Raw genomic sequence first — 16,680 nt, 5'->3', positions numbered from 1 at the left:
AACCTTCATCTTTATAAATGAATAAGAAAAAGAAGATATGTTTGCTTTTTTCATATCTGATGGAATTTAAAAGAGGAAATAAAAGTGAAAATGCCAGCGGCACGCAAAGTTTCCAAGTACTGACTGCGCTCGACGCTGCTTAACTTCGGTGATCGGACGAGAACCGGTGTTTTCAGCGTGATATGGCCGTTGCCGAGAGTGCATGATAAGAATTCGAATTTAAATTAAGTGAGACAAATTAACCATCATCTTTTTAAAACAATAACAAAAAGAAAATATGTTTGCTTTTTTCATATCTATTGGAATTTAAAAGAGGAAAAAAAAGTGAAAAAGCCAACGGCACGCAGTGTTCCTAAGTGGTCTCCCTCCCAAGTACTGACTGCGCTCAACGCTGCTTAACTTCGGTGATCGGACGAGAACCGGTGTTTTCAGCGTGATATGGCCGTTGCCGAGAGTGCTAGATAATAATTTGAATTTAAATTAAGTGAGACAAATTGACCTTCATCTTTTTAAATCAATAACAAAAAGAAAATATGTTTGCTTTTTTCATATCTATAGGATTTTAAAAGAGGAAAAAAAAGTGAAAAAGCCAACGGCACGCAGTGTTCCTAAGTGGTCTCCCTCCCAAGTACTGACTGCGCTCGACGCTGCTTAACTTCGGTGATCGGACGAGAACCGGTGTTTTCAGCGTGATATGGCCGTTGCCGAGAGTGCTAGATAATAATTCGAATTTAAATTAAGTGAGACAAATTAACCATCTTTTTAAAACAATAACAAAAAGAAAATATGTTTGCTTTTTTCATATCTATTGGAATTTAAATGAGGAAAAAAAAGTGAAAAAGCCAACGGCACGCAGTGTTCCTAAGTGGTCTCCCTCCCAAGTACTGACTGCGCTCGACGCTTCTTAACTTCGGTGGTCGGACGAGAACCGGTGTTTTCAGCGTGATATGGCCGTTGCCGAGAGTGCTAGATAATAATTCGAATTTAAATTAAGTGAGACAAATTAACCATCATCTTTTTAAAACAATAACAAAAAGAAAATATGTTTGCTTTTTTCATATCTATTGGAATTTAAAAGAGGAAAAAAAAGTGAAAAAGCCAACGGCACGCAGTGTTCCTAAGTGGTCTCCCTCCCAAGTACTGACTGCGCTCGACGCTTCTTAACTTCGGTGATCGGACGAGAACCGGTGTTTTCAGCGTGATATGGCCGTTGCCGAGAGTGCTAGATAATAATTCGAATTTAAATTAAGTGAGACAAATTAACCTTCATCTTTTTAAAACAATAACAAAAAGAAAATATGTTTGCTTTTTTCATATCTATTGGAATTTAAAAGAGGAAAAAAAAGTGAAAAAGCCAACGGCACGCAGTGTTCCTAAGTGGTCTCCCTCCCAAGTACTGACTGCGCTCGACGCTGCTTAACTTCGGTGATCGGACGAGAACCGGTGATTTCAGCGTGATATGGTCGTTGCCGAGAGTGCTAGATAATAATTCGAATTTAAATTAAGTGAGACAAATTAACCATCATCTTTTTAAAACAATAACAAAAATAAAATATGTTTGCTTTTTTCATATCTATTCGAATTTAAAAGAGGAAAAAAAAGTGAAAAAGCCAACAGCACGCAGTGTTCCTAAGTGGTCTCCCTCCCAAGTACTGACTGCGCTCGACGCTGCATAACTTCGGTGATCGGACGAGAACCGGTGTTTTCAGCGTGATATGGCCGTTGCCGAGAGTGCAAGATAATAATTCGAATTTAAATTAAGTGAGACAAATTAACCATCATCTTTTTAAAACAATAACAAAAATAAAATATGTTTGCTTTTTTCATATCTATTGGAATTTAAAAGAGGAAAAAAAAGTGAAAAAGCCAACAGCACGCAGTGTTCCTAAGTGGTCTCCCTTCCAAGTACTGACTGCGCTCGACGCTGCTTAACTTCGGTGATCGGACGAGAACCGGTGTTTTCAGCTTGATATGGCCGTTGCCGAGAGTGCTAGATAATAATTCGAATTTAAATTAAGTGAGACAAATTAACCATCATCTTTTTAAAACAATAACAAAAAGAAAATATGTTTGCTTTTTTCATATCTATTGGAATTTAAAAGAGGAAAAAAAAGTGAAAAAGCCAACAGCACGCAGTGTTCCTAAGTGGTCTCCCTCCCAAGTACTGACTGCGCTCGACGCTTCTTAACTTCGGTGATCGGACGAGAACCGGTGTTTTCAGCTTGATATGGCCGTTGCCGAGACTGCTAGATAATAATTCGAATTTAAATTAAGTGAGACAAATTAACCTTCATCTTTTTAAAACAATAACAAAAAGAAAATATGTTTGCTTTTTTCATATCTATTGGAATTTAAAAGAGGAAAAAAAAGTGAAAAAGCCAACGGCACGCAGTGTTCCTAAGTGGTCTCCCTCCCAAGTACTGACTGCGCTCGACGCTTCTTAACTTCGGTGATCGGACGAGAACCGGTGTTTTCAGCTTGATATGGCCGTTGCCGAGACTGCTAGATAATAATTCGAATTTAAATTAAGTGAGACAAATTAACCTTCATCTTTTTAAAACAATAACAAAAAGAAAATATGTTTGCTTTTTTCATATCTATTGGAATTTAAAAGAGGAAAAAAAAGTGAAAAAGCCAACGGCACGCAGTGTTCCTAAGTGGTCTCCCTCCCAAGTACTGACTGCGCTCAACGCTGCTTAACTTCGGTGATCGGACGAGAACCGGTGTTTTCAGCGTGATATGGCCGTTGCCGAGAGTGCTAGATAATAATTTGAATTTAAATTAAGTGAGACAAATTGACCTTCATCTTTTTAAAACAATAACAAAAAGAAAATATGTTTGCTTTTTTCATATCTATAGGATTTTAAAAGAGGAAAAAAAAGTGAAAAAGCCAACGGCACGCAGTGTTCCTAAGTGGTCTCCCTCCCAAGTACTGACTGCGCTCGACGCTGCTTAACTTCGGTGATCGGACGAGAACCGGTGTTTTCACTTTTATTTCCTCTTTTAAATTCCATGAGATATGAAAAAGCAAACAAATCTTCTTTTTCTTATTGATTTATAAAGATGAAGGTTAATTAAATTCGAATTATTAAATAGCACTCTCGGCAACGGCCATATCACGCTGAAAACACCGGTTCTCGTCCGACCACCGAAGTTAAGAAGCGTCGAGCGCAGTCAGTACTTGGGAGGGAGACCACTTAGGAACACTGCGTGCCGTTGGCTTTTTCACTTTTTTTTCCTCATTTAAATTCCAATAGATATGAAAAAAGCAAACATATTTTCTTTTTGTTATTGTTTTAAAAAGATGGTTAATTTGTCTCACTTAATTTAAATTCGAATTATTATCTAGCACTCTCGGCAACGGCCATATCACGCTGAAAACACCGGTTCTCGTCCGATCACCGAAGTTAAGCAGCGTCGAGCGCAGTCAGTACTTGGGAGGGAGACCACTTAGGAACACTGCGTGCCGTTGGCTTTTTCACTTTTTTTTCCTCTTTTAAAATCCTATAGATATGAAAAAAGCAAACATATTTTCTTTTTGTTATTGATTTAAAAAGATGAAGGTCAATTTGTCTCACTTAATTTAAATTCAAATTATTATCTAGCACTCTCGGCAACGGCCATATCACGCTGAAAACACCGGTTCTCGTCCGATCACCGAAGTTAAGCAGCGTTGAGCGCAGTCAGTACTTGGGAGGGAGACCACTTAGGAACACTGCGTGCCGTTGGCTTTTTCACTTTTTTTTCCTCTTTTAAATTCCAATAGATATGAAAAAAGCAAACATATTTTCTTTTTGTTATTGTTTTAAAAAGATGATGGTTAATTTGTCTCACTTAATTTAAATTCGAATTCTTATCATGCACTCTCGGCAACGGCCATATCACGCTGAAAACACCGGTTCTCGTCCGATCACCGAAGTTAAGCAGCGTCGAGCGCAGTCAGTACTTGGAAACTTTGCGTGCCGCTGGCATTTTCACTTTTATTTCCTCTTTTAAATTCCATCAGATATGAAAAAAGCAAACATATCTTCTTTTTCTTATTCATTTATAAAGATGAAGGTTAATTAAATTCAAATTATTAAATAGCGCTCTCGGCAACGGCCATATCACGCTGAAAACACCGGTTCTCGTCCGATCACCGAAGTTAAGCAGCGTCGAGCGCAGTCAGTACTTGGGAGGGAGACCACTAAGGAACACTGCGTACCGTTGGCTTTTTCACTTTTTTTTCCTCTTTTAAATTCCTATAGATATGAAAAAAGCAAACATATTTTCTTTTTGTTATTGTTTTTAAAAGATGAAGGTCAATTTGTCTCACTTAATTTAAATTCGAATTATTATCTAGCACTCTCGGCAACGGCCATATCACGCTGAAAACACCGGTTCTCGTCCGATCACCGAAGTTAAGCAGCGTTAAGCGCAGTCAGTACTTGGGAGGGAGACCACTTAGGAACACTGCGTGCCGTTGGCTTTTTCACTTTTTTTTCCTCTTTTAAATTCCAATAGATATGAAAAAAGCAAACATATTTTCTTTTTGTTATTGTTTTAAAAAGATGAAGGTTAATTTGTCTCACTTAATTTAAATTCGAATTATTAAATAGCACCCTCGGCAACGGCCATATCACGCTGAAAACACCGGTTCTCGTCCGATCACCGAAGTTAAGCAGCGTCGAGCGCAGTCAGTACTTGGGAGGGAGACCACTTAGGAACACTGCGTGCCTTTGGCTTTTTCACTTTTTTTTTCCTCTTTTAAATTCCAATACATATGAAAAAAGCAAACATATTTTCTTTTTGTTATTGTTTTAAAAAGATGATGGTTAATTTGTCTCACTTAATTTAAATTCGAATTATTATCTAGCACTCTCGGCAACGGCCATATCACGCTGAAAACACCGGTTCTCGTCCGATCACCGAAGTTAAGCAGCGTCGAGCGCAGTCAGTACTTGGAAACTTTGCGTGCCGTTGGCTTTTTCACTTTTATTTCCTCTTTTAAATTCCATGAGATATGAAAAAAGCAAACAAATCTTCTTTTTCTTATTGATTTATAAAGATGAAGGTTAATTAAATTCGAATTATTAAATAGCACTCTCGGCAACGGCCATATCACGATGAAAACACCGGTTCTCGTCGGATCACCGAAGTTAAGCAGCGTCGAACGCAGTCAGTACTTGGGAGGGAGACCACTTAGGAACACTGCGTGCCGTTGGCTTTTTCACTTTTTTTTCCTCTTTTAAATTCCAATAGATATGAAAAAAGCAAACATATTTTCTTTTTGTTATTGTTTTAAAAAGATGAAGGTTAATTTGCCTCACTTAATTTAAATTCGAATTATTAAATAGCACCCTCGGCAACGGCCATATCACGCTGAAAACACCGGTTCTCGTCCGATCACCGAAGTTAAGCAGCGTCGAGCGCAGTCAGTACTTGGGAGGGAGACCACTTAGGAACACTGCGTGCCTTTGGCTTTTTCACTTTTTTATCCTCTTTTAAATTCCAATAGATATGAAAAAAGCAAACATATTTTCTTTTTGTTATTGTTTTAAAAAGATGATGGTTAATTTGTCTCACTTAATTTAAATTCGAATTATTATCTAGCACTCTCGGCAACGGCCATATCACGCTGAAAACACCGGTTCTCGTCCGATCACCGAAGTTAAGCAGCGTCGAGCGCAGTCAGTACTTGGAAACTTTGCGTGCCGTTGGCTTTTTCACTTTTATTTCCTCTTTTAAATTCCATGAGATATGAAAAAGCAAACAAATCTTCTTTTTCTTATTGATTTATAAAGATGAAGGTTAATTAAATTCGAATTATTAAATAGCACTCTCGGGAACAGCCATGTCACGCTGAAAACACCGGTTCTCGTCCGATCACCGAAGTTAAGCAGCGTCGAGCGCAGTCAGTACTTGGGACGGAGACCACTAAGGAACACTGCGTGCCGTTGGCTTTTTCACTTTTTTTTCCTCTTTTAAATTCCTATAGATATGAAAAAAGCAAACATATTTTCTTTTTGTTATTGTTTTAAAAAGATGGTCAATTTGTCTCCCTTAATTTAAATTCGAATTATTATCTAGCACTCTCGGCAACGGCCATATCACGCTGAAAACACCGGTTCTCGTCCGATCACCGAAGTTAAGCAGCGTCGAGCGCAGTCAGTACTTGGAAACTTTGCGTGCCGTTGGCTTTTTCACTTTTATTTCCTCTTTTAAATTCCATGAGATATGAAAAAGCAAACAAATCTTCTTTTTCTTATTGATTTATAAAGATGAAGGTTAATTAAATTCAAATTATTAAATAGCACTCTCGGGAACAGCCATGTCACGCTGAAAACACCGGTTCTCGTCCGATCACCGAAGTTAAGCAGCGTCGAGCGCAGTCAGTACTTGGGAGGGAGACCACTAAGGAACACTGCGTACCGTTGGCTTTTTCACTTTTTTTTCCTCTTTTAAATTCCTATAGATATGAAAAAAGCAAACATATTTTCTTTTTGTTATTGTTTTTAAAAGATGAAGGTCAATTTGTCTCACTTAATTTAAATTCGAATTATTATCTAGCACTCTCGGCAACGGCCATATCACGCTGAAAACACCGGTTCTCGTCCGATCACCGAAGTTAAGCAGCGTTAAGCGCAGTCAGTACTTGGGAGGGAGACCACTTAGGAACACTGCGTGCCGTTGGCTTTTTCACTTTTTTTTCCTCTTTTAAATTCCAATAGATATGAAAAAAGCAAACATATTTTCTTTTTGTTATTGTTTTAAAAAGATGAAGGTTAATTTGTCTCACTTAATTTAAATTCGAATTATTAAATAGCACCCTCGGCAACGGCCATATCACGCTGAAAACACCGGTTCTCGTCCGATCACCGAAGTTAAGCAGCGTCGAGCGCAGTCAGTACTTGGGAGGGAGACCACTTAGGAACACTGCGTGCCTTTGGCTTTTTCACTTTTTTTTTCCTCTTTTAAATTCCAATACATATGAAAAAAGCAAACATATTTTCTTTTTGTTATTGTTTTAAAAAGATGATGGTTAATTTGTCTCACTTAATTTAAATTCGAATTATTATCTAGCACTCTCGGCAACGGCCATATCACGCTGAAAACACCGGTTCTCGTCCGATCACCGAAGTTAAGCAGCGTCGAGCGCAGTCAGTACTTGGAAACTTTGCGTGCCGTTGGCTTTTTCACTTTTATTTCCTCTTTTAAATTCCATGAGATATGAAAAAAGCAAACAAATCTTCTTTTTCTTATTGATTTATAAAGATGAAGGTTAATTAAATTCGAATTATTAAATAGCACTCTCGGCAACGGCCATATCACGATGAAAACACCGGTTCTCGTCGGATCACCGAAGTTAAGCAGCGTCGAACGCAGTCAGTACTTGGGAGGGAGACCACTTAGGAACACTGCGTGCCGTTGGCTTTTTCACTTTTTTTTCCTCTTTTAAATTCCAATAGATATGAAAAAAGCAAACATATTTTCTTTTTGTTATTGTTTTAAAAAGATGAAGGTTAATTTGCCTCACTTAATTTAAATTCGAATTATTAAATAGCACCCTCGGCAACGGCCATATCACGCTGAAAACACCGGTTCTCGTCCGATCACCGAAGTTAAGCAGCGTCGAGCGCAGTCAGTACTTGGGAGGGAGACCACTTAGGAACACTGCGTGCCGTTGGCTTTTTCACTTTTTTTTCCTCTTTTAAATTCCAATAGATATGAAAAAAGCAAACATATTTTCTTTTTGTTATTGTTTTAAAAAGATGAAGGTTAATTTGCCTCACTTAATTTAAATTCGAATTATTAAATAGCACCCTCGGCAACGGCCATATCACGCTGAAAACACCGGTTCTCGTCCGATCACCGAAGTTAAGCAGCGTCGAGCGCAGTCAGTACTTGGGAGGGAGACCACTTAGGAACACTGCGTGCCTTTGGCTTTTTCACTTTTTTATCCTCTTTTAAATTCCAATAGATATGAAAAAAGCAAACATATTTTCTTTTTGTTATTGTTTTAAAAAGATGATGGTTAATTTGTCTCACTTAATTTAAATTCGAATTATTATCTAGCACTCTCGGCAACGGCCATATCACGCTGAAAACACCGGTTCTCGTCCGATCACCGAAGTTAAGCAGCGTCGAGCGCAGTCAGTACTTGGGACGGAGACCACTAAGGAACACTGCGTGCCGTTGGCTTTTTCACTTTTTTTTCCTCTTTTAAATTCCTATAGATATGAAAAAAGCAAACATATTTTCTTTTTGTTATTGTTTTAAAAAGATGGTCAATTTGTCTCCCTTAATTTAAATTCGAATTATTATCTAGCACTCTCGGCAACGGCCATATCACGCTGAAAACACCGGTTCTCGTCCGATCACCGAAGTTAAGCAGCGTCGAGCGCAGTCAGTACTTGGAAACTTTGCGTGCCGTTGGCTTTTTCACTTTTATTTCCTCTTTTAAATTCCATGAGATATGAAAAAGCAAACAAATCTTCTTTTTCTTATTGATTTTTAAAGATGAAGGTTAATTAAATTCGAATTATTAAATAGCACTCTCGGGAACAGCCATGTCACGCTGAAAACACCGGTTCTCGTCCGATCACCGAAGTTAAGCAGCGTCGAGCGCAGTCAGTACTTGGGAGGGAGACCACTAAGGAACACTGCGTACCGTTGGCTTTTTCACTTTTTTTTCCTCTTTTAAATTCCTATAGATATGAAAAAAGCAAACATATTTTCTTTTTGTTATTGTTTTTAAAAGATGAAGGTCAATTTGTCTCACTTAATTTAAATTCGAATTATTATCTAGCACTCTCGGCAACGGCCATATCACGCTGAAAACACCGGTTCTCGTCCGATCACCGAAGTTAAGCAGCGTTAAGCGCAGTCAGTACTTGGGAGGGAGACCACTTAGGAACACTGCGTGCCGTTGGCTTTTTCACTTTTTTTTCCTCTTTTAAATTCCAATAGATATGAAAAAAGCAAACATATTTTCTTTTTGTTATTGTTTTAAAAAGATGAAGGTTAATTTGTCTCACTTAATTTAAATTCGAATTATTAAATAGCACCCTCGGCAACGGCCATATCACGCTGAAAACACCGGTTCTCGTCCGATCACCGAAGTTAAGCAGCGTCGAGCGCAGTCAGTACTTGGGAGGGAGACCACTTAGGAACACTGCGTGCCTTTGGCTTTTTCACTTTTTTTTTCCTCTTTTAAATTCCAATACATATGAAAAAAGCAAACATATTTTCTTTTTGTTATTGTTTTAAAAAGATGATGGTTAATTTGTCTCACTTAATTTAAATTCGAATTATTATCTAGCACTCTCGGCAACGGCCATATCACGCTGAAAACACCGGTTCTCGTCCGATCACCGAAGTTAAGCAGCGTCGAGCGCAGTCAGTACTTGGAAACTTTGCGTGCCGTTGGCTTTTTCACTTTTATTTCCTCTTTTAAATTCCATGAGATATGAAAAAAGCAAACAAATCTTCTTTTTCTTATTGATTTATAAAGATGAAGGTTAATTAAATTCGAATTATTAAATAGCACTCTCGGCAACGGCCATATCACGATGAAAACACCGGTTCTCGTCGGATCACCGAAGTTAAGCAGCGTCGAACGCAGTCAGTACTTGGGAGGGAGACCACTTAGGAACACTGCGTGCCGTTGGCTTTTTCACTTTTTTTTCCTCTTTTAAATTCCAATAGATATGAAAAAAGCAAACATATTTTCTTTTTGTTATTGTTTTAAAAAGATGAAGGTTAATTTGCCTCACTTAATTTAAATTCGAATTATTAAATAGCACCCTCGGCAACGGCCATATCACGCTGAAAACACCGGTTCTCGTCCGATCACCGAAGTTAAGCAGCGTCGAGCGCAGTCAGTACTTGGGAGGGAGACCACTTAGGAACACTGCGTGCCTTTGGCTTTTTCACTTTTTTATCCTCTTTTAAATTCCAATAGATATGAAAAAAGCAAACATATTTTCTTTTTGTTATTGTTTTAAAAAGATGATGGTTAATTTGTCTCACTTAATTTAAATTCGAATTATTATCTAGCACTCTCGGCAACGGCCATATCACGCTGAAAACACCGGTTCTCGTCCGATCACCGAAGTTAAGCAGCGTCGAGCGCAGTCAGTACTTGGAAACTTTGCGTGCCGTTGGCTTTTTCACTTTTATTTCCTCTTTTAAATTCCATGAGATATGAAAAAGCAAACAAATCTTCTTTTTCTTATTGATTTATAAAGATGAAGGTTAATTAAATTCGAATTATTAAATAGCACTCTCGGGAACAGCCATGTCACGCTGAAAACACCGGTTCTCGTCCGATCACCGAAGTTAAGCAGCGTCGAGCGCAGTCAGTACTTGGGACGGAGACCACTAAGGAACACTGCGTGCCGTTGGCTTTTTCACTTTTTTTTCCTCTTTTAAATTCCTATAGATATGAAAAAAGCAAACATATTTTCTTTTTGTTATTGTTTTAAAAAGATGGTCAATTTGTCTCCCTTAATTTAAATTCGAATTATTATCTAGCACTCTCGTCAACGGCCATATCAAGCTGAAAACACCGGTTCTCGTCCGATCACCGAAGTTAAGAAGCGTCGAGCGCAGTCAGTACTTGGGAGGGAGACCACTTAGGAACACTGCGTGCCGTTGGCTTTTTCACTTTTTTTTCCTCTTTTAAATTCCAATAGATATGAAAAAAGCAAACATATTTTCTTTTTGTTATTGTTTTAAAAAGATGATGGTTAATTTGTCTCACTTAATTTAAATTCGAATTATTATCTAGCACTCTCGGCAACGGCCATATCAAGCTGAAAACACCGGTTCTCGTCCGATCACCGAAGTTAAGCAGCGTCGAGCGCAGTCAGTACTTGGGAGGGAGACCACTTAGGAACACTGCGTGCCGTTGGCTTTTTCACTTTTTTTTCCTATTTTAAATTCCAATAGATATGAAAAAAGCAAACATAATTTCTTTTTGTTATTGTTTTAAAAAGATGATGGTTAATTTGTCTCACTTAATTTAAATTCGAATTATTATCTAGCACTCTCGGCAACGGCCATATCAAGCTGAAAACACCGGTTCTCGTCCGATCACCGAAGTTAAGAAGCGTCGAGCGCAGTCAGTACTTGGGAGGGAGACCACTTAGGAACACTGCGTGCCGTTGGCTTTTTCACTTTTTTTTTATTCTTTTAAATTCCAATAGATATGAAAAAAGCAAACATATTTTCTTTTTGTTATTGTTTTAAAAAGATGAAGGTTAATTTGTCTCACTTAATTTAAATTCGAATTATTATCTAGCACTCTCGGCAACGACCATATCACGCTGAAATCACCAGTTCTCGTCCGATCACCGAAGTTAAGCAGCGTCGAGCGCAGTCAGTACTTGGGAGGGAGACCACTTAGGAACACTGCGTGCCGTTGGCTTTTTCACTTTTTTTTCCTCTTTTAAATTCCATGAGATATGAAAAAAGCAAACAAATCTTCTTTTTCTTATTGATTTATAAAGATGAAGGTTAATTAAATTCGAATTATTAAACAGCACTCTCGGCAACAGCCATGTCACGCTGAAAACACCGGTTCTCGTCCGATCACCGAAGTTAAGCAGCGTCGAGCGCAGTCAGTACTTGGGAGGGAGACCACTTAGGAACACTGCGTGCCGTTGGCTTTTTCACTTTTTTTTCCTCTTTAAAATTCCAATAGATATGAAAAAAGCAAACATATTTTCTTTTTGTTATTGTTTTAAAAAGATGAAGGTTAATTTGTCTCACTTAATTTAAATTCGAATTATTATCTAGCACTCTCGGCAACGACCATATCACGCTGAAATCACCAGTTCTCGTCCGATCACCGAAGTTAAGCAGCGTCGAGCGCAGTCAGTACTTGGGAGGGAGACCACTTAGGAACACTGCGTGCCGTTGGCTTTTTCACTTTTTTTTCCTCTTTTAAATTCCATGAGATATGAAAAAAGCAAACAAATCTTCTTTTTCTTATTGATTTATAAAGATGAAGGTTAATTAAATTCGAATTATTAAATAGCACTCTCGGCAACAGCCATGTCACGCTGAAAACACCGGTTCTCGTCCGATCACCGAAGTTAAGCAGCGTCGAGCGCAGTCAGTACTTGGGAGGGAGACCACTTAGGAACACTGCGTGCCGTTGGCTTTTTCACTTTTTTTTCCTCTTTAAAATTCCAATAGATATGAAAAAAGCAAACATATTTTCTTTTTGTTATTGTTTTAAAAAGATGGTTAATTTGTCTCACTTAATTTAAATTCGAATTATTATCTAGCACTCTCGGCAACGGCCATATCACGCTGAAAACACCGGTTCTCGTCCGATCACCGAAGTTAAGCAGCGTCGAGCGCAGTCAGTACTTGGGAGGGAGACCACTAAGGAACACTGCGTGCCTTTGGCTTTTTCACTTTTTTATCCTCTTTTAAATTCCAATAGATATGAAAAAAGCAAACATATTTTCTTTTTGTTATTGTTTTAAAAAGATGATGGTTAATTTGTCTCACTTAATTTAAATTCGAATTATTATCTAGCACTCTCGGCAACGGCCATATCACGCTGAAAACACCGGTTCTCGTCCGATCACCGAAGTTAAGCAGCGTCGAGCGCAGTCAGTACTTGGAAACTTTGCGTGCCGTTGGCTTTTTCACTTTTATTTCCTCTTTTAAATTCCATGAGATATGAAAAAGCAAACAAATCTTCTTTTTCTTATTGATTTATAAAGATGAAGGTTAATTAAATTCGAATTATTAAATAGCACTCTCGGCAACAGCCATGTCACGCTGAAAACACCGGTTCTCGTCCGATCACCGAAGTTAAGCAGCGTCGAGCGCAGTCAGTACTTGGGACGGAGACCACTAAGGAACACTGCGTGCCGTTGGCTTTTTCACTTTTTTTTCCTCTTTTAAATTCCTATAGATATGAAAAAAGCAAACATATTTTCTTTTTGTTATTGTTTTAAAAAGATGGTCAATTTGTCTCCCTTAATTTAAATTCGAATTATTATCTAGCACTCTCGTCAACGGCCATATCAAGCTGAAAACACCGGTTCTCGTCCGATCACCGAAGTTAAGAAGCGTCGAGCGCAGTCAGTACTTGGGAGGGAGACCACTTAGGAACACTGCGTGCCGTTGGCTTTTTCACTTTTTTTTCCTCTTTTAAATTCCAATAGATATGAAAAAAGCAAACATATTTTCTTTTTGTTATTGTTTTAAAAAGATGATGGTTAATTTGTCTCACTTAATTTAAATTCGAATTATTATCTAGCACTCTCGGCAACGGCCATATCAAGCTGAAAACACCGGTTCTCGTCCGATCACCGAAGTTAAGAAGCGTCGAGCGCAGTCAGTACTTGGGAGGGAGACCACTTAGGAACACTGCGTGCCGTTGGCTTTTTCACTTTTTTTTCCTCTTTTAAATTCCAATAGATATGAAAAAAGCAAACATATTTTCTTTTTGTTATTGTTTTAAAAAGATGAAGGTTAATTTGTCTCACTTAATTTAAATTCGAATTATTATCTAGCACTCTCGGCAACGACCATATCACGCTGAAATCACCAGTTCTCGTCAGATCACCGAAGTTAAGCAGCGTCGAGCGCAGTCAGTACTTGGGAGGGAGACCACTTAGGAACACTGCGTGCCGTTGGCTTTTTCACTTTTTTTTCCTCTTTTAAATTCCATGAGATATGAAAAAAGCAAACAAATCTTCTTTTTCTTATTGATTTATAAAGATGAAGGTTAATTAAATTCGAATTATTAAATAGCACTCTCGGCAACAGCCATGTCACGCTGAAAACACCGGTTCTCGTCCGATCACCGAAGTTAAGCAGCGTCGAGCGCAGTCAGTACTTGGGAGGGAGACCACTTAGGAACACTGCGTGCCGTTGGCTTTTTCACTTTTTTTTCCTCTTTAAAATTCCAATAGATATGAAAAAAGCAAACATATTTTCTTTTTGTTATTGTTTTAAAAAGATGGTTAATTTGTCTCACTTAATTTAAATTCGAATTATTATCTAGCACTCTCGGCAACGGCCATATCACGCTGAAAACACCGGTTCTCGTCCGATCACCGAAGTTAAGCAGCGTCGAGCGCAGTCAGTACTTGGGAGGGAGACCACTTAGGAACACTGCGTGCCGTTGGCTTTTTCACTTTTTTTTCCTCTTTTAAATTCCTATAGATATGAAAAAAGCAAACATATTTTCTTTTTGTTATTGTTTTAAAAAGATGAAGGTCAATTTGTCTCACTTAATTTAAATTCAAATTATTATCTAGCACTCTCGGCAACGGCCATATCACGCTGAAAACACCGGTTCTCGTCCGATCACCGAAGTTAAGCAGCGTTGAGCGCAGTCAGTACTTGGGAGGGAGACCACTTAGGAACACTGCGTGCCGTTGGCTTTTTCACTTTTTTTTCCTCTTTTAAATTCCAATAGATATGAAAAAAGCAAACATATTTTCTTTTTGTTATTGTTTTAAAAAGATGATGGTTAATTTGTCTCACTTAATTTAAATTCGAATTCTTATCATGCACTCTCGGCAACGGCCATATCACGCTGAAAACACCGGTTCTCGTCCGATCACCGAAGTTAAGCAGCGTCGAGCGCAGTCAGTACTTGGAAACTTTGCGTGCCGCTGGCATTTTCACTTTTATTTCCTCTTTTAAATTCCATCAGATATGAAAAAAGCAAACATATCTTCTTTTTCTTATTCATTTATAAAGATGAAGGTTAATTAAATTCAAATTATTAAATAGCACTCTCGGCAACGGCCATATCACGCTGAAAACACCGGTTCTCCTCCGATCACCGAAGTTAAGCAGCGTCGAGCGCAGTCAGTACTTGGGAGGGAGACCACTAAGGAACACTGCGTACCGTTGGCTTTTTCACTTTTTTTTTCCTCTTTTAAATTCCTATAGATATGAAAAAAGCAAACATATTTTCTTTTTGTTATTGTTTTTAAAAGATGAAGGTCAATTTGTCTCACTTAATTTAAATTCGAATTATTATCTAGCACTCTCGGCAACGGCCATATCACGCTGAAAACACCGGTTCTCGTCGGATCACCGAAGTTAAGCAGCGTCGAACGCAGTCAGTACTTGGGAGGGAGACCACTTAGGAACACTGCGTGCCGTTGGCTTTTTCACTTTTTTTTCCTCTTTTAAATTCCAATAGATATGAAAAAAGCAAACATATTTTCTTTTTCTTATTGATTTATAAAGATGAAGGTTAATTAAATTCGAATTATTAAATAGCACTCTCGGCAACAGCCATGTCACGCTGAAAACACCGGTTCTCGTCCGATCACCGAAGTTAAGCAGCGTCGAGCGCAGTCAGTACTTGGGAGGGAGACCACTAAGGAACACTGCGTGCCGTTGGCTTTTTCACTTTTTTTTCCTCTTTTAAATTCCTATAGATATGAAAAAAGCAAACATATTTTCTTTGTTATTGTTTTAAAAAGATGAAGGTCAATTTGTCTCACTTAATTTAAATTCGAATTATTATCTAGCACTCTCGGCAACGGCCATATCACGCTGAAAACACCGGTTCTCGTCCGATCACCGAAGTTAAGCAGCATCGAGCGCAGTCATTACTTGGGAGGGAGACCACTAAGGAACACTGCGTGCCGTTGGCTTTTTCACTTTTTTTTTCCTCTTTTAAATTCCAATAGATATGAAAAAAGCAAACATATTTTCTTTTTGTTATTGTTTTAAAAAGATGATGGTTAATTTGTCTCACTTAATTTAAATTCGAATTATTATCTTGCACTCTCGGCAACGGCTATATCACGCTGAAAACACCGGTTCTCGTCCGATCACCGAAGTTAAGCAGCGTCGAGCGCAGTCAGTACTTGGGAGGGAGACCACTTAGGAACACTGCGTGCCGTTGGCTTTTTCACTTTTTTTTCCTCTTTTAAATTCCATGAGATATGAAAAAAGCAAACAAATCTTCTTTTTCTTATTGATTTATAAAGATGAAGGTTAATTAAATTCGAATTATTAAATAGCACTCTCGGCAACAGCCATGTCACGCTGAAAACACCGGTTCTCGTCCGATCACCGAAGTTTAGCAGCGTCGAGCGCAGTCAGTACTTGGGAGGGTGACCACTAAGGAACACTGCGTGCCGTTGGCTTTTTCACTTTTTTTTCCTCTTTTAAATTCCAATAGATATGAAAAAAGCAAACATATTTTCTTTTTGTTATTGTTTCAAAAAGATGAAGGTCAATTTGTCTCACTTAATTTAAATTCGAATTATTATCTAGCACTCTCGGCAACGGCCATATAACGCTGAAAACACCGGTTCTCGTCCGATCACCGAAGTTAAGCAGCGTCGAGCGCAGTCAGTACTTGGGAGGGAGACCACTTAGGAACACTGCGTGCCGTTGGCTTTTTCTCTTTTTTTTCCTCTTTTAAATTCCAATAGATATGAAAAAAGCAAACATATTTTCTTTTTGTTATTGTTTTAAAAAGATGATGGTTAATTTGTCTCACTTAATTTAAATTCGAATTATTATCTTGCACTCTCGGCAACGGCCATATCACGCTGAAAACACCGGTTCTCGTCCGATCACCGAAGTTAAGCAGCGTCGAGCGCAGTCAGTACTTGGGAGGGAGACCACTTAGGAACACTGCGTGCTGTTGGCTTTTTCACTTTTTTTTCCTCTTTTAAATTCCAATAGATATGA

At 38.4% G+C, this 16,680-nt stretch overlaps 17 non-coding genes and 49 pseudogenes across 17 annotated transcripts; 55 read left to right on the top strand and 11 right to left on the bottom strand.

The window, feature by feature from the left end:
- Nucleotides 1–91: 91 nt before the first annotated feature.
- On the bottom strand, nucleotides 92–194 carry LOC149581642 (5S ribosomal RNA; annotated as a pseudogene).
- Nucleotides 195–331: 137 nt separating this feature from the next.
- On the bottom strand, nucleotides 332–450 carry LOC149581641 (5S ribosomal RNA). Its single transcript, XR_016380766.1, has one exon. It is a non-coding gene; the product is annotated as a 5S ribosomal RNA (ribosomal RNA).
- A 137-nt stretch (nucleotides 451–587) lies between these two features.
- On the bottom strand, nucleotides 588–706 carry LOC149581640 (5S ribosomal RNA). Its single transcript, XR_016380780.1, has one exon. It is a non-coding gene; the product is annotated as a 5S ribosomal RNA (ribosomal RNA).
- Nucleotides 707–840: 134 nt separating this feature from the next.
- LOC149581639 (5S ribosomal RNA) lies at nucleotides 841–959 on the bottom strand (annotated as a pseudogene).
- A 137-nt stretch (nucleotides 960–1,096) lies between these two features.
- LOC149581638 (5S ribosomal RNA) lies at nucleotides 1,097–1,215 on the bottom strand. Its single transcript, XR_016381123.1, has one exon. It is a non-coding gene; the product is annotated as a 5S ribosomal RNA (ribosomal RNA).
- A 137-nt stretch (nucleotides 1,216–1,352) lies between these two features.
- On the bottom strand, nucleotides 1,353–1,471 carry LOC149581637 (5S ribosomal RNA; annotated as a pseudogene).
- Nucleotides 1,472–1,608: 137 nt separating this feature from the next.
- LOC149581636 (5S ribosomal RNA) lies at nucleotides 1,609–1,727 on the bottom strand (annotated as a pseudogene).
- A 137-nt stretch (nucleotides 1,728–1,864) lies between these two features.
- Nucleotides 1,865–1,983, bottom strand: LOC149581635 (5S ribosomal RNA). Its single transcript, XR_016381105.1, has one exon. It is a non-coding gene; the product is annotated as a 5S ribosomal RNA (ribosomal RNA).
- Nucleotides 1,984–2,120: 137 nt separating this feature from the next.
- Nucleotides 2,121–2,239, bottom strand: LOC149581634 (5S ribosomal RNA; annotated as a pseudogene).
- A 137-nt stretch (nucleotides 2,240–2,376) lies between these two features.
- On the bottom strand, nucleotides 2,377–2,495 carry LOC149581633 (5S ribosomal RNA; annotated as a pseudogene).
- A 137-nt stretch (nucleotides 2,496–2,632) lies between these two features.
- LOC149581632 (5S ribosomal RNA) lies at nucleotides 2,633–2,751 on the bottom strand. Its single transcript, XR_016380755.1, has one exon. It is a non-coding gene; the product is annotated as a 5S ribosomal RNA (ribosomal RNA).
- Nucleotides 2,752–3,103: 352 nt separating this feature from the next.
- On the top strand, nucleotides 3,104–3,222 carry LOC149581631 (5S ribosomal RNA; annotated as a pseudogene).
- A 134-nt stretch (nucleotides 3,223–3,356) lies between these two features.
- LOC149581630 (5S ribosomal RNA) lies at nucleotides 3,357–3,475 on the top strand. Its single transcript, XR_016380777.1, has one exon. It is a non-coding gene; the product is annotated as a 5S ribosomal RNA (ribosomal RNA).
- A 137-nt stretch (nucleotides 3,476–3,612) lies between these two features.
- On the top strand, nucleotides 3,613–3,731 carry LOC149581629 (5S ribosomal RNA). Its single transcript, XR_016381158.1, has one exon. It is a non-coding gene; the product is annotated as a 5S ribosomal RNA (ribosomal RNA).
- A 137-nt stretch (nucleotides 3,732–3,868) lies between these two features.
- Nucleotides 3,869–3,971, top strand: LOC149581628 (5S ribosomal RNA; annotated as a pseudogene).
- A 122-nt stretch (nucleotides 3,972–4,093) lies between these two features.
- On the top strand, nucleotides 4,094–4,212 carry LOC149581627 (5S ribosomal RNA). The gene has a single exon (XR_016381092.1). It is a non-coding gene; the product is annotated as a 5S ribosomal RNA (ribosomal RNA).
- Nucleotides 4,213–4,349: 137 nt separating this feature from the next.
- LOC149581626 (5S ribosomal RNA) lies at nucleotides 4,350–4,468 on the top strand. The gene has a single exon (XR_016381033.1). It is a non-coding gene; the product is annotated as a 5S ribosomal RNA (ribosomal RNA).
- Nucleotides 4,469–4,605: 137 nt separating this feature from the next.
- LOC149581625 (5S ribosomal RNA) lies at nucleotides 4,606–4,724 on the top strand (annotated as a pseudogene).
- A 138-nt stretch (nucleotides 4,725–4,862) lies between these two features.
- On the top strand, nucleotides 4,863–4,965 carry LOC149581624 (5S ribosomal RNA; annotated as a pseudogene).
- Nucleotides 4,966–5,087: 122 nt separating this feature from the next.
- On the top strand, nucleotides 5,088–5,206 carry LOC149581623 (5S ribosomal RNA; annotated as a pseudogene).
- A 137-nt stretch (nucleotides 5,207–5,343) lies between these two features.
- LOC149581622 (5S ribosomal RNA) lies at nucleotides 5,344–5,462 on the top strand (annotated as a pseudogene).
- Nucleotides 5,463–5,599: 137 nt separating this feature from the next.
- LOC149581621 (5S ribosomal RNA) lies at nucleotides 5,600–5,702 on the top strand (annotated as a pseudogene).
- A 121-nt stretch (nucleotides 5,703–5,823) lies between these two features.
- On the top strand, nucleotides 5,824–5,942 carry LOC149581620 (5S ribosomal RNA; annotated as a pseudogene).
- A 134-nt stretch (nucleotides 5,943–6,076) lies between these two features.
- Nucleotides 6,077–6,179, top strand: LOC149581619 (5S ribosomal RNA; annotated as a pseudogene).
- A 121-nt stretch (nucleotides 6,180–6,300) lies between these two features.
- On the top strand, nucleotides 6,301–6,419 carry LOC149581618 (5S ribosomal RNA; annotated as a pseudogene).
- Nucleotides 6,420–6,556: 137 nt separating this feature from the next.
- Nucleotides 6,557–6,675, top strand: LOC149581617 (5S ribosomal RNA). Its single transcript, XR_016381032.1, has one exon. It is a non-coding gene; the product is annotated as a 5S ribosomal RNA (ribosomal RNA).
- Nucleotides 6,676–6,812: 137 nt separating this feature from the next.
- On the top strand, nucleotides 6,813–6,931 carry LOC149581616 (5S ribosomal RNA; annotated as a pseudogene).
- Nucleotides 6,932–7,069: 138 nt separating this feature from the next.
- Nucleotides 7,070–7,172, top strand: LOC149581615 (5S ribosomal RNA; annotated as a pseudogene).
- A 122-nt stretch (nucleotides 7,173–7,294) lies between these two features.
- Nucleotides 7,295–7,413, top strand: LOC149581614 (5S ribosomal RNA; annotated as a pseudogene).
- A 137-nt stretch (nucleotides 7,414–7,550) lies between these two features.
- Nucleotides 7,551–7,669, top strand: LOC149581613 (5S ribosomal RNA). Its single transcript, XR_016380775.1, has one exon. It is a non-coding gene; the product is annotated as a 5S ribosomal RNA (ribosomal RNA).
- Nucleotides 7,670–7,806: 137 nt separating this feature from the next.
- Nucleotides 7,807–7,925, top strand: LOC149581612 (5S ribosomal RNA; annotated as a pseudogene).
- A 137-nt stretch (nucleotides 7,926–8,062) lies between these two features.
- On the top strand, nucleotides 8,063–8,181 carry LOC149581611 (5S ribosomal RNA; annotated as a pseudogene).
- Nucleotides 8,182–8,315: 134 nt separating this feature from the next.
- On the top strand, nucleotides 8,316–8,418 carry LOC149581610 (5S ribosomal RNA; annotated as a pseudogene).
- Nucleotides 8,419–8,539: 121 nt separating this feature from the next.
- On the top strand, nucleotides 8,540–8,658 carry LOC149581609 (5S ribosomal RNA; annotated as a pseudogene).
- Nucleotides 8,659–8,795: 137 nt separating this feature from the next.
- LOC149581608 (5S ribosomal RNA) lies at nucleotides 8,796–8,914 on the top strand. Its single transcript, XR_016381031.1, has one exon. It is a non-coding gene; the product is annotated as a 5S ribosomal RNA (ribosomal RNA).
- Nucleotides 8,915–9,051: 137 nt separating this feature from the next.
- LOC149581607 (5S ribosomal RNA) lies at nucleotides 9,052–9,170 on the top strand (annotated as a pseudogene).
- A 138-nt stretch (nucleotides 9,171–9,308) lies between these two features.
- On the top strand, nucleotides 9,309–9,411 carry LOC149581606 (5S ribosomal RNA; annotated as a pseudogene).
- A 122-nt stretch (nucleotides 9,412–9,533) lies between these two features.
- LOC149581605 (5S ribosomal RNA) lies at nucleotides 9,534–9,652 on the top strand (annotated as a pseudogene).
- Nucleotides 9,653–9,789: 137 nt separating this feature from the next.
- On the top strand, nucleotides 9,790–9,908 carry LOC149581604 (5S ribosomal RNA; annotated as a pseudogene).
- Nucleotides 9,909–10,045: 137 nt separating this feature from the next.
- LOC149581603 (5S ribosomal RNA) lies at nucleotides 10,046–10,148 on the top strand (annotated as a pseudogene).
- Nucleotides 10,149–10,269: 121 nt separating this feature from the next.
- Nucleotides 10,270–10,388, top strand: LOC149581602 (5S ribosomal RNA; annotated as a pseudogene).
- Nucleotides 10,389–10,522: 134 nt separating this feature from the next.
- LOC149581601 (5S ribosomal RNA) lies at nucleotides 10,523–10,641 on the top strand (annotated as a pseudogene).
- Nucleotides 10,642–10,778: 137 nt separating this feature from the next.
- Nucleotides 10,779–10,897, top strand: LOC149581600 (5S ribosomal RNA). The gene has a single exon (XR_016381047.1). It is a non-coding gene; the product is annotated as a 5S ribosomal RNA (ribosomal RNA).
- Nucleotides 10,898–11,034: 137 nt separating this feature from the next.
- Nucleotides 11,035–11,153, top strand: LOC149581599 (5S ribosomal RNA; annotated as a pseudogene).
- Nucleotides 11,154–11,291: 138 nt separating this feature from the next.
- On the top strand, nucleotides 11,292–11,410 carry LOC149581598 (5S ribosomal RNA; annotated as a pseudogene).
- A 122-nt stretch (nucleotides 11,411–11,532) lies between these two features.
- On the top strand, nucleotides 11,533–11,651 carry LOC149581597 (5S ribosomal RNA; annotated as a pseudogene).
- A 137-nt stretch (nucleotides 11,652–11,788) lies between these two features.
- LOC149581596 (5S ribosomal RNA) lies at nucleotides 11,789–11,907 on the top strand (annotated as a pseudogene).
- Nucleotides 11,908–12,029: 122 nt separating this feature from the next.
- Nucleotides 12,030–12,148, top strand: LOC149581595 (5S ribosomal RNA; annotated as a pseudogene).
- A 134-nt stretch (nucleotides 12,149–12,282) lies between these two features.
- Nucleotides 12,283–12,401, top strand: LOC149581594 (5S ribosomal RNA; annotated as a pseudogene).
- Nucleotides 12,402–12,538: 137 nt separating this feature from the next.
- LOC149581593 (5S ribosomal RNA) lies at nucleotides 12,539–12,641 on the top strand (annotated as a pseudogene).
- Nucleotides 12,642–12,762: 121 nt separating this feature from the next.
- Nucleotides 12,763–12,881, top strand: LOC149581592 (5S ribosomal RNA; annotated as a pseudogene).
- A 134-nt stretch (nucleotides 12,882–13,015) lies between these two features.
- Nucleotides 13,016–13,134, top strand: LOC149581591 (5S ribosomal RNA; annotated as a pseudogene).
- A 137-nt stretch (nucleotides 13,135–13,271) lies between these two features.
- LOC149581590 (5S ribosomal RNA) lies at nucleotides 13,272–13,390 on the top strand (annotated as a pseudogene).
- Nucleotides 13,391–13,527: 137 nt separating this feature from the next.
- Nucleotides 13,528–13,646, top strand: LOC149581589 (5S ribosomal RNA; annotated as a pseudogene).
- A 122-nt stretch (nucleotides 13,647–13,768) lies between these two features.
- Nucleotides 13,769–13,887, top strand: LOC149581588 (5S ribosomal RNA; annotated as a pseudogene).
- A 134-nt stretch (nucleotides 13,888–14,021) lies between these two features.
- LOC149581587 (5S ribosomal RNA) lies at nucleotides 14,022–14,140 on the top strand. Its single transcript, XR_016380774.1, has one exon. It is a non-coding gene; the product is annotated as a 5S ribosomal RNA (ribosomal RNA).
- A 137-nt stretch (nucleotides 14,141–14,277) lies between these two features.
- On the top strand, nucleotides 14,278–14,396 carry LOC149581586 (5S ribosomal RNA). The gene has a single exon (XR_016381096.1). It is a non-coding gene; the product is annotated as a 5S ribosomal RNA (ribosomal RNA).
- A 137-nt stretch (nucleotides 14,397–14,533) lies between these two features.
- Nucleotides 14,534–14,636, top strand: LOC149581585 (5S ribosomal RNA; annotated as a pseudogene).
- Nucleotides 14,637–14,758: 122 nt separating this feature from the next.
- LOC149581584 (5S ribosomal RNA) lies at nucleotides 14,759–14,877 on the top strand (annotated as a pseudogene).
- A 138-nt stretch (nucleotides 14,878–15,015) lies between these two features.
- On the top strand, nucleotides 15,016–15,134 carry LOC149581583 (5S ribosomal RNA; annotated as a pseudogene).
- Nucleotides 15,135–15,256: 122 nt separating this feature from the next.
- Nucleotides 15,257–15,375, top strand: LOC149581582 (5S ribosomal RNA; annotated as a pseudogene).
- A 135-nt stretch (nucleotides 15,376–15,510) lies between these two features.
- LOC149581581 (5S ribosomal RNA) lies at nucleotides 15,511–15,629 on the top strand (annotated as a pseudogene).
- A 138-nt stretch (nucleotides 15,630–15,767) lies between these two features.
- Nucleotides 15,768–15,886, top strand: LOC149581580 (5S ribosomal RNA). The gene has a single exon (XR_016380898.1). It is a non-coding gene; the product is annotated as a 5S ribosomal RNA (ribosomal RNA).
- Nucleotides 15,887–16,008: 122 nt separating this feature from the next.
- On the top strand, nucleotides 16,009–16,127 carry LOC149581579 (5S ribosomal RNA; annotated as a pseudogene).
- Nucleotides 16,128–16,264: 137 nt separating this feature from the next.
- LOC149581578 (5S ribosomal RNA) lies at nucleotides 16,265–16,383 on the top strand (annotated as a pseudogene).
- Nucleotides 16,384–16,520: 137 nt separating this feature from the next.
- LOC149581577 (5S ribosomal RNA) lies at nucleotides 16,521–16,639 on the top strand. Its single transcript, XR_016380880.1, has one exon. It is a non-coding gene; the product is annotated as a 5S ribosomal RNA (ribosomal RNA).
- The last annotated feature ends 41 nt before the right edge of the window (nucleotides 16,640–16,680 follow it).

Source organism: Phalangium opilio, unplaced genomic scaffold (genome assembly GCF_054372755.1).
Source record: "Phalangium opilio isolate 3A_F unplaced genomic scaffold, DU_Popi_V2 ptg007730c_1, whole genome shotgun sequence".
Lineage (NCBI taxonomy): Eukaryota > Metazoa > Arthropoda > Arachnida > Opiliones > Phalangiidae > Phalangium > Phalangium opilio.
The sequence above is the reverse complement of the archived record's forward strand: the minus strand, read 5'-3'. Positions and strand labels throughout refer to the sequence as shown.